We start from the raw sequence: 12,108 nt of genomic DNA, 5'->3' as shown, positions 1-12,108 counted from the left end.
ATTTGGGAAAAAAATCTTCTCGTGAATTGGAATAATTAATTTAATGAATTGGAACGATTCTTTACAAGATTCAGCCAATTTCTTTTGTGAATTGGAACCATCTTTTTTATATATACACTATAAAATTTTATTATGAGCTCAGCATTTTGGCGCGGGGCATATTTGATATTTCGCATGAGTGGGTGGCTAGGATTATTCGAGGAACGGACACATGACGTCGGTGAAGTGAGAACTCTTATCCTAGTGCTGTGTGCTCTGTAACGATAATGCTGCTATTAAGACGTCCGTCCGTGACTCTACGTCCAGCCGTAGCTCCCGAGGAGCGGACCCCAAACAAAAAAAACAAATTTCCATTTCCTCATGCTTATCCACCCGTCCCTCCCGAACCCACCCCTTACTCCTTTGTGCTTATCCGCCCAGCATCAAAGCAGCGTGGTTGCTCATCCGTCTGCCCCCTTCTCTAGAGCGTGCTCGTCAAACTGTCGCGTCGTTTCCTTTCCCAGTCGCCGGCCGCGCCCCGCGCCCTCGCTCCCTGCCTGCTCTCCTACATGGCAACCACCTGCGTCGCTCGTCATGGCTACTCATCTGTCTGCCCCCTACCCCAGCACGCGCTCGTCGGGGTAACGCGCCATGCCCTTCCCCCATCGCCGTCCACGCCACGCGCCCTCGCTCCCTGCGTGGCAGTCACCTGCGTTGCTCACTCCCTCGCCTGTTCGCCTGTCGCCCATCGTCATTGGGTGCGTCGCTGACCAAGGCGTGGCCGTTGGGGCACACGTGGCGTGGCACCTCAGGTCTTCCCCCGGCCGAGCCAAGGGCACCCACGAGCGTGGCCGGTGCTGGTGGTGCTCCCGCGCCGTGGCTCGCCGCTGGCTCCCACCCCGACGTCCGGAATCGACTGGCCTGGCCTTCCCTCTCCTATGTTGTATATGTATGTTTCAAGTGTTTTAGATGTTTTAAATGTATGTTGCAATTATTTTATCTTGATGTTGCAAAATTAGATCGGAGATGTTGCACATGTTGTATATGTTGCAATTATTTCAGAGGTATGTTGCAAGCGTCTGTTCAAAATATTTTATATGTTTTCAGATATATGTTGCAATCTTTTTTATCTTAATGTTGCATATGTTTCACACATATGTTGCAACAGTATGTTCCAAGCATTTCAACTGTTCATTCTTATATTGCAGCAAGTGATTTCATGTTGCAAGTTGCAAATCTGGATGTTTTGTGTGTTTCACACATATGTTGCAAATGCATGTTCCAAATATTTCATCTACTTTTCAGACGTATGTTGCATTCAAATATGTTTTTATGTTGTACGGCTGGGGGCAAGCCGGAGCGAGCGGACTGAGCGCGCGGCGCACTGGGGGGCAGCAGACGAGGGCGTTGGGTCCCGGTGGACGGTGGTGTTGCGGTCAGGGCAGTGCTCGTCCTCAACTTCTCATCCCAGCTTCCTGAGTGCTGCCCACGCGGGGAGAGAGGAGGGGGTCAGGGGTGACTGGCGGGTGCAGAGGCGGGGTGAAGTGCGCGTGTGGGGCAGGCTAAAGCGGACGGGGGCGGGGCGAAGGCGGACGGAGGCGGACTGTGTGCGCGTCCGTCCAGACGGCCGGGCGCTAGCCACACCCTATATATAATTATAGTCAGTCCCCGTATTAGACAGAGCATGATCCCATACAAAAGCAAACTATAAAAGTGAGAATGAATAAATCTTCAAGTCAAACAATGCCATCTTAATCAGCCATTAATAATTCCTTAAACATTTTTTTTTGAACGCAAACCTCTATTATGTCCCCCTCCCTGGTAAAACTTGTACGATAAAATAAGCAAGATTATATATTATTATTGTCGAGGGGTGTGCTACCTCGGCGCCTATCGTAGGCGCCGTGGCTTCCGATGCTGAGCTCACGGTCCAAACGCGGAATTTTGACACACAGGGGTGTAAACGTGAACTTTTTTTTACAAAAGAAGGGCTAAATTAAAAAAAAAAATCGGCCTATTGTACCATGTACGCAGGTCCAACTCTATGCCTTTTGTTTCTGTTTCTATTTTTATTCAAAGCTGAACTTTAGCATCAGTTGCCGACTTGACCTGTTTGCCGTCGGTAATCAACTAGTCCTAGTTGTTTGCAGCTGGTTTTTGTAATATAAGCCTATACTACCCTCTGAAGCCTCCTAGCTGAATTCAATAATCTTCCTGTTGACAATTATTCAGATGCTCTGCCCTATTCGACAAGACTTATTGCTGCTGCGATTGATTTGTAGAACTGATTTGTTGTAAGAGAAAAACACTGTTCCATGGCTGAAAAGTAGAGCTGATTCTGGCTGATAAGCTTAAGCGAACAGGGCGAGATGTTGCTTCTTGTGTTGATTGGTTCAGGCTCCGGGAGCTGATCGATTTGCCATTCAGAATAGCTAAGATATTAACAACGGACAACACCTGATGATTTCAGTAGTATACAGTAAGCTCCTGGCTGGATCGGAGCAGACCAGTTGAGTGGTTGACCCGTTCAGTCTTGTTGCATATAATATATATATGTGTGTATCCTAGTCAGTCATTCTCTTTTTCTTTTTCTTGAACAGAGAAGAGACTGTCTAGAAGAGTTCAAGATCTTTTTGCCGGACGGTCCGGATGGTCTGCACTGCAGACAAGAACACCTGCAGCAGCAGGCTGGCTGCAGGAGTAGAACGACCGAGAAGTCTGAGCAGAGCAATTGACCGGTTCAGCAGCCATGGTGTAGGTTGTTGTATTGTGCGTGCAGCCGCTAGCGCCATTTTGTACGTACGCGCGCAAGGACCGTTTGAATGCGAGAGGCCAAAGCATGAAGACAACGAACGGGGATCGGGGAACGGTTCATCACAACGGACCCCTTCAAAGTTGAAGGCTTTAATTTTCCCTTTAGTTCCGTTACCTGTACCGCATGTGACACGCTACGTCAACGGGCTAAGCTAGAGAGCTTTTTTCGATTTGGAGGATTCACAGTCACAGTGTATATGAGACGAATAACGCTACATCTCGGGCACCATTTAAAAAAAAAAAAAACTAACACTACCGACCTTGTCCCAGTAATAGTGGGTGATTTATAACAGGCAGTGATAAATTCTCGATCGCCGCCGGTTCTTAATAGAGATAGATGTCACTGTTGGTTATAAATTCTAACCGACAATGATAATTAGTGCCGGATACAATTAGGCCTTGTTTGGCAGGGCTTCTCTAGCGGCTTCAGGAGCCGTTTTCTGCCAAACGGTGTAAAATAAAACGGCTCCACCGATGAAGCCCCTAAAAATGTGCTCTCACAGAGCTTTGGAGTGGAAATAAGCCAAAAATAGTGGCTTCTCTCGGCTTCACCTCATTCTACATGGCGTTCTCTGAGAGCATATTTTAAGAAAAACTATATGTGAAGCTGTTTTGCCAAACGATTTATCAAAACGGCTACAGCTCCACCCATAGAGCTGTTCATAGAGCTGAAGCCCCAAAAAAGGGCTTCATGGGTGAAGTGAAGCCGTACCAAACGGGGCCTTGATATCCAGCAATTATACTAGTATTCTCAGGTCTCATCACCATCTCATTATGATAAACCATTCAGATCCAAAATTTTTGTATTAACTATGGTTCGCTCTCATTTCAAATCCGTCTGCATCTCATTTGTGGAACCCCTACTTTGCACATCATCCTTCTTCGTCCTCTTTTCATCCGCTAGTGGGCTCGTCTCTCATACTCACTTCCTCCTATCTCACCCGCTAGTAGGCGCCTCCTGCTTGAACTCCCCCTACGCGAGTCCCCCCCCCCCCCCCCCCCCTCCCCACTCGCTCAGTGGCAACACACTAGGCGGTCTACCCTAGCGCAAGCCCTCCCCCATAGTCTTCTATGTTGGAGTAGAGGTTCAGTGGTGTAGGGCTCAACAGCGTGGGCCTAGCAGTGTGAAACCTAGCAAGCCATGGGGTCGACAGCACAAAGGTCTAACAATATGGGCGTGATTGGTTACGTAGCAAGCCTTGAGCCAGGATGGCTAGGATGTGCAGGACCGAAGAAGCCGAGTTGAGTTCATGCAAGTGGTCGTGTTTGGTTGTCTTTGTTGTTAATCTAGTATGAGACAAGGTTGTGTTTGGTTGCATGCATGCATCAGAGTTTTTTACACATGGGTCTCTACGCCATGCGTGAATCAAGCCATCACGGCTCACGAGGGAAGAAGAAATCCAGAAGACAGAGGCGTGCGGGATGGAGAGGGGGAAAAGGAATGAAACGAAGCAGGCAAACGGTGCGAGACAGGGAACCAAACAAGGCCAAAGTGCATGATGTGGTATCGGATGGCCCTTTGGACGGTCTGAGCAGGGCAACCAACCACCCCCTACAGGACCTAGTGGTACGAGGCACAGGGCCGGTAGCACAAGCCTAGCAATCTATAGCTTTGTAGTTGAGAAGTTTTTTATTTGAAACTGTTTAGAGTCCCAAATATTGTCTTAAGTTCATGAATTTTGAAATTTAAAATCTAAAATTTTGAATCAACCTCACATGATGACATGGTCTATACCAAAGTTGTTGTTCTCAATACAATCTACAACTTTGTAGTTGAGAATTTTTTTAATTTAAAATCATTTAGAGTCACAAATATGTGTTTTAAATTCATAGATTTTGAAATTCAAAATCTAGAATTTATAAACGACCTTGAATGTTCACATAGTTAATACTAACAAAGTTGTAGTGGCCGACCTGATCTACATGTTTGTTGTTAATAAGTTTTTCATTTGAGATATTTTTTATTGTTTCAAATAGTTTTTAAAATTCACATACTTTGATATTCAAAATTTTGATTTTTTCAACAATCTTCATGGAGACACATTATATACTAAAGTTATAGTGCTTTTGAAAAAAATTAAAACTTTATAGTTGAAACTTTTTTATTTAAGTTATTTAGTAGTCAGAGTTTTCAATATAAAATTACGAAATATTGAGATAAAAAGATAGCATATTGTCCATGGAAGATGTTTGTATGATCCTTTAGAAGCATGGGTACTAATGGGTTACTTGGTCTCTTCTCTTTATTTAGAATTTGTAAGGGACTGCTCCACTCAATTTTTTTCAGCTCTGCTTCCTACTTTGCTAGCTAAATAGGGACAACTCCACCAGCTCTACTCCAAAGAAAAAGTAGAGTTTGTGAAGCATCTAAAAAGGTACTCCATAAACTTTAGATTTTTTGAGTTGCTCCACGATGGAGTTGGTGGAGTAGTTCCAAACAACCCCTTAGTATAGCGCACAAATAAATTGAATGTCTTGTTCGAATATCAGGTTCTTAAAACATAGAATAAGGAAATATAGTATGAATAAAATACGTAGATATCTTGAATATATATGGATTACAAATTAAGAAACTACAAGAATGAAATTTTAGTTGGAACCTAAGAAAAACATAGGAGTTCGGTTAGAGCATCTACAAGAGTATCCCTATATTTTTTTTTCTAAAAGCATGAAGTTTTACGATTCCTAAAAAGTATTAGAAGGAACAAAGAAAGCCATCTCCAAGAGTTTCTAATAATCTACTCCTAAAATATAGAAGACAATTTTACACCAGGAATGCTATACTATTTCTAAATTATCCTAACCACTTTTATATATTATTTATCTCTTGTACATTTGCATCAGGAACCATTTCCTTCTCTTTATTCTTTCCACGTCCTTCCACATTTAGATTGCGTAGGAGAGAGAAGATACACGCGACTCGGAAGTGTGTAACTTTACGCGTAACTGGGTGACTTTTCTAAGTTCTAAAAGATTAGAAGGATGGATTATGAGTTGTTGGAGATGATTTTTTTCTTATATTGCTAAAAATCAAGGATTATGAAGGAATTTAGGAAACTCTTGGAGATGATCTAAGAAAGAGTGACAAAAAGAAAAAAAAATCACAAGGTTCATCACCTTGGTATAATTTCTCTAAAACTTCTAAACATGTCATTCCACAAAGAATTTATAAGATCTAAAGAAAGATAATCCTTTGTTCCAAAAGTCTTCACAGAAAAATTTACTACAGGATTCCTTTGTACCAAAAATCCCATCTGTTTTTCACTTTTCAAAGGAAGACTGAAAAAAATGAACCAATACCAGTCGGCACCTATGGAGCACGGAGAACCAATCGAAGTGTAGATTAATCTACTCGAATATGCATTGCTGACTTGGATCACACACTGTATTTTGTAATAAACAAAGGCAAGCTGGGCTGCAAGATTAGAGTTGACTTCTCTTTTTTTGGTTATTGTAGTACTACTGGTAAGTTGCTACTTGTGCATATGGAGGAGTAAGCATGAAAGCATGATGTCGTCACGAATGGCAAAGTGTGGAGAAAAAACGTTAGCTTTGTTTGTTCAACGAAGACATCTCTCTGACCCCTAAATTACAGAGGCCCTAATAAAATTAAAAATATACTCCCCCGTGCAATGTCATTATCACTTCTCGAGAAGTCAAACATTTTTAACTTTGACTAATTATATATAAAAAAATATTAATACTTATAATACATAATTAGTATCATTAGATAAATCGTGGAATACATTTTTATAATAAAAATTTTATTTAGTGATATAAATGCTACTAATATTTACTATAAAACCAATTAAACTTACGCATCTCATAGCGTCATTCTTTTTAGGGGCGGACGAAATATCTAGATTAGCGTGTGTGTGTGTTTGCATTGTGTTTTTTTTTTTCCTTTCTCTCTTCTTTTCTTCGTCTTTCTTTGTGTGAGTTGTGATTAGCCTCTTCTTAATCTCTTGTCCCCTTTCAGTTCTTAATAATTTTCTGGGAGATTTGGCCTCACGATTTTATTGTAAGAGAAAAGTAAGATGTTAGCTTTTCTTTTGGAGCTGTAGGCATCATTGTACATATATGGTCCAACTCTACTACATTTAGCTTTAGCACTTTTGACCTTTATTACCATTAGTCAAAGAAATTGTTTTGTTTTTAATGACAGTTATCTTCGTACTCTAATTTGTCCAGTAATCTTTTATATATACATATATTTATAAAAACACAATAAATTTGAGGCGTTATCAAAAAATGATTTCATATATACATACGATTTCCATGTTCATAATAGTCTAAATATTTGAAAAGTTTTGCCAAATAAAACATTTGTAAAGATCGTGTAAATTTCTTTAGTAAATTTTTTTGTGACAGTGGAAAGGAAGTTTGGGTAATGGAATCTCATGCTTAAGTTGCCTGCCTTCGAACTGCCATTGTTTATGATTTTCAGAAAATCAAAAAGATGTGTTTCCAATGATTTGAACCCAAAAATCAAGTCTCACGTGACCCCTCTCTACCATTACTACACTACACACTCACTTACATGAGCAAAGTATTATATCCTTTTCATTAACATTTTGGATTCTTATATTGAATATTTTGGTCCCTATATTATCTCAAATGAAAAAAAATGTTTCAACTACAAAGTTTAAATCAAGTACTACGACATTAGTATAGGGTGTCTCTCCAACCGAGATGGTTTGAACATTTCAAAATTTTAAATAACAAAATCTGAGAACTTAAAACAATTATTTGTAGCTCTAAATGACTTTAAATAAAAAAAACTTGATAACTGCAAAGTTGTAGACCGCTTTGACCACTGCAACTCTGTGACCATGTCAACATTTGCGGTCCTTTACAAATTCCAAATTTTGAATTTGAAAATATGTAAACTAAAAATACATATTTGGCGGTGCCGTAAATGACTTCAACAAAAAAAAGTTCAACTACAAAATTGTAGATCGCATTGAAAACTACAACTTTGGTATAGATTATGTTAACATCTGAGCCTATTTGAAAATAATAAATTTTAAATAACAAAATTTTAGAAATTCAAGCATTTTTACTCTAAATAGTTTCAAATAAAAAAGTTGTTAACTACAAAGTTGTAGATCTCATCGAGCTCAATAATTTTGTTATAAAATTCTTCTTCGTCTACTTCATATGAAAATGCATGTTATGAATTATTTTTAAGTCAACTACATCTAGAAGCGGGCACTACGAAGAGATCTGCCTCTGAAAATAGCTATTTACAGAGACAACATGACGCCAGTCTTTATTAATCGATTAACAAAGGTATATGTCCTAATAAATTGACCTTGAATCGATGGTTAATAGTAGTGGCTGGCATAGGATGTCCTGACTCTATAGCCAGCTTCGCCACTTTTAAAGATGGCGTCTGAAATGTCCGTCTCTATTAATTATAAAGAGCTTGTCTTCTAGAATTATTTTTTATTGAAAACTTGAGGATTACTCAAATTGAAAACAAACAAAATAAGCATGATGATGTTAGTGGCTTTGTCAACGAGTAGGTCTCATTGTAATCTAGGTCCAACTCTACTAACCTCTAGCTATGCATGTTCGATCGTTTGAGCTTTAGCTGACGGGACATGCATGTTTTCTTTTATTTGTTTTTTTTAAGAAGTTGACGACTGCTTGACCTTGTTGCCAGTATCCTAGTGAGTCCGCAACTGGATTTCTGAATGAGCAGGTGCAGGCAGGCTAGTTTGACAAGCCTACTTATGAATCTGAAGGCTACTAGCTGAATTCAATAATCCTCCTGTTGATTATTCAGACGCTTTTTCTAGCTCGTCTTTAATTTATTGGTTCAGGTCCAAGGCTGATTTGGCATTTGGAGTGGTTACGAAACCAGTTAACAAACGGACAACACCTACTGATTATATATATAGGTCTTGGCTGCATCCAAAGCATTTGAGTGGCTGACCGTTTCAGTCACACAGACAGCATGAGTTTTCTATGGACCATCAGGCAAAAGGCCAAGGAGAATGGACCGAAGCATACGAGTAAAGAGTCTGGCGCAACTCTAGCTCCGACGTCTACTCTGCATCTATAATTTATAGACTAAATTAAAGTGATTTAAATATTTTTTACTTAATATAAAATATAAATAAAATATGTCATAAAAATGCATCTAATATGTCTACAGCTCTAGACCGAAGATTTTATAGAGATACATGATCAACTCTAGAAAATCCACATATTTTCTAGAGCTAGAGTTATATCAAACTTGATCTAAAGGGGCGTTTGGGAGAGGTCCATGGGCTCCGCCTCCTCCAAATCGCACACTATTTATGGTACTATTTATTAGAGTCGCTTTTTTCTCTTATCTAAATGGCTAGGAGCCAGGAGGAGCTACTATTTTTTTTTCTCCTCCGGCTCTGGCTCTTTGACCACCGTAGCACGAAGCCGGAGCCAGAAGGAGCCTAGCCAAATAGGCCCAAGTAAGGCCCTCTAGCTTTGGTAAGATTTTGGCTAAGCTCTTTGAGGCTCGGGCTCCGCGCTACAATACCAGAGGAGCCACAAAATCACGCTACATGTGTGAAACATATGCAACATCCCCTAAAAAAGAAACATATGCAACATCCAGATAAAACACTTGCAACTTACAACATGAAAACACTTATTGCAACATAAGACTGAAACGGCTGAAACATTTCGAACATACTCTTGTGACATATATATATGTGAAATGTATGCAATATCCAGATCGAAACTGCTAGCAACATATCTCTGAAACATATAAAATATTTTGAACAAACGCTTGCAATGCCTTTGAAACAATTGCAACATATGCAACATCCGGATCTACTTTTGCAACATCCGCATAAAACACTTGCAACATATCCTCTGAAACATCTGAAAACACTTGAAACACACGCTTATAACATGCGTTTTCAACTCAATATCTCCTTGCTGTTTCGGAATGGAGGCTCGTCGGTGCGTGGAGTTCACCGGTGTAGGCCATGTTCACTTATCTTATAATCCGTACTTTTTGGCTTGTCTTTTAGTGGGAACAATGTTTTTCTCTCACAACAAATCAATTGGAAACAGTGTTTCAGCTTGTTTTTTCAGCGAAGCGAACGGGGCCGTAGAGCTCGCCGGTGGCGCGGAGCTCACCGCTCCGGTGGAGAAGGCCGCGGCGGGTCGACGCGCACTAGAAGGCCACGGCGGGCGAGAGGCGCGGTGGGGAGGGAGGAAGACGGGATTTGGCAGCGGTGGAGATGCTGGCCGGCGGAGCGGAGGCACGGTGGAGCGCGCGGTCGCTAAGGCAGCACGGCGGAGCGCGATCGTGGTAATTTTTTTTAAGAACGGTTGGAGGAGTGGATGAATATATAGAAGGCAGTTGTTAGCTGAGGCGGGCGGCCCACCATCTCGAGCGTCCAGCTCGGACAGACGCCCTATACCAATAATTACCGTTGAACAAAAGAAGACAAGAACCTGTTTTGGTCGTCGAGATCCTTATAGGGTGTTTGTTTCATCCTCCTAAACTTTAGTCGTTCTCCCATCGAATGTTTGGACACATGCATGGGGTATTAAATATAGACTAATTACGAAACTAATTGCACAGTTTGCGACTAATTTGCAAGACAAATCTTTTAAGCCTAATTAGTCCATGATTTGACAACATGGTGCTACAGTACATGTGTTAATGACAGATTAATTAGACTTAATAAATTCGTCTCGTGGAGTACTGATGGATTCTGTAATTCATTCTATACAACATCTTCACGTGACACCTCCCAAATTTTAGTGACCAGATCTAAACACCGCTTAGCCTGACGGTCTGGACTCTGGAGGAAGAGTGATGAGCTGCTGGCGCGGCGACGACCAGGACCAGCAGCCGGCTAAGCAGGCGACCGAGCAGTCGTCGTCGCATGCACTGCACGAGGGTCCGAGGAAGCTACAAAAGTGACCGGTTCAGCAACGGTATCAATCGACCTGTGCGGCTGTACACAACTGTACATTTTGTATTTATATTTATGTATAGGAATATGTATATGTATATACTCCTACATGTACTACATGCACGGCACGATGGACACGGCCCGTTCAAACGGAAGCGCCCTGGCTGGCCGGCCGGCCGGCCGGCCGAAGAACGAGAACGAATACGAACGCTCTTCTAGATCCATTGACCCTCTCTTCTCTCTCTCTCTCTCTCTCTCTGTTTCCCTCTCCTGGATTCAAGCTCATCATCCTCCACACGCCAAGCGCAAGAAATCATGTGGCAGATTTTCAACGGTTAAACTACTACACATAGGACGACGATGGCGTGTGGAACCGAGCTGGAGAGAGATCACCCTAAAACTTTGACTTCTAATTAACGAGCTGGAGACCGGAGAGAGCACACAAAACTTTGACTTTTATAGTTAACTACGGCTTCCTCCGTCCACAAGTGTAATGATTATTATGAGCTTTTTTATTTGAACACGAATATAAGAACTTCTAGCTCTTCTAGATATCCAACTTTACTGATTTAATTATATCATCAATTCACATCACTCTTTTTTTTTGTTCCTGTTCCACCTCTTGTTTTGCATGAAAATCCTAGAAGTATTTATATTCGTGGATGAGAAGAGGAGCTAATTAATCAAAATCAAAGTGCAATAGCATGTTGTCAAGTTGCAAGATACGTACTAATTGTATGCAGTATGTAACCTTGTCTTCAATCAATTATATTCTTTCCATTCCAAAATAAATTAATTCTATAGTTGTCCTAAGTCAAACTATTCTAAACGATCCAACTTTACAGAGAGTAATAATATCAATGGTACGAAACAAGAACATTATGAAAATATATTTCATGGTGTATCTAATGACATTATTTTGGTTTTATAAATATTGACTTTTTTCTATAAATCCATTCAACCCAAAAATAATTTGACTTCAGACAACTACTAAAATTGATTTATTTTGGAACGGGAGGAGTAATATGCTTATCTTCGTTCTAGGGGATCTCGTCACCATTTTCCAAACTGTTAACTTTTGATCCATATTAGAGTTGACATTCAGAGTCTCGGTGTACCGACTACCAAATCTGGAGAAGAGGCCCATAAAGAAAGCGTTGCATCGTTATTTCCAAAGTGCAGCAACTCCGGAACATGGATCACACCTCTAGTGCACATAGTACGCCATGTTTTTTTTTTTTTGCGTTGGACCCTGTTATTTACCTCGATTTCTAATTAGGCCCGTATTAAAAAAACCATACTTGCAGGCCATTTAATTTAAAATGCTTCTAGGGTGAATTATGAAAAGGATACCATGAAGTCGGAGCCCGTCTACGTGTCACTAGAGCAGAAT

This window comes from Miscanthus floridulus, chromosome 13, assembly GCF_019320115.1.
Source record: "Miscanthus floridulus cultivar M001 chromosome 13, ASM1932011v1, whole genome shotgun sequence".
NCBI classification, from domain to species: Eukaryota; Viridiplantae; Streptophyta; class Magnoliopsida; order Poales; family Poaceae; genus Miscanthus; species Miscanthus floridulus.
The sequence above is the reverse complement of the archived record's forward strand: the minus strand, read 5'-3'. Positions refer to the sequence as shown.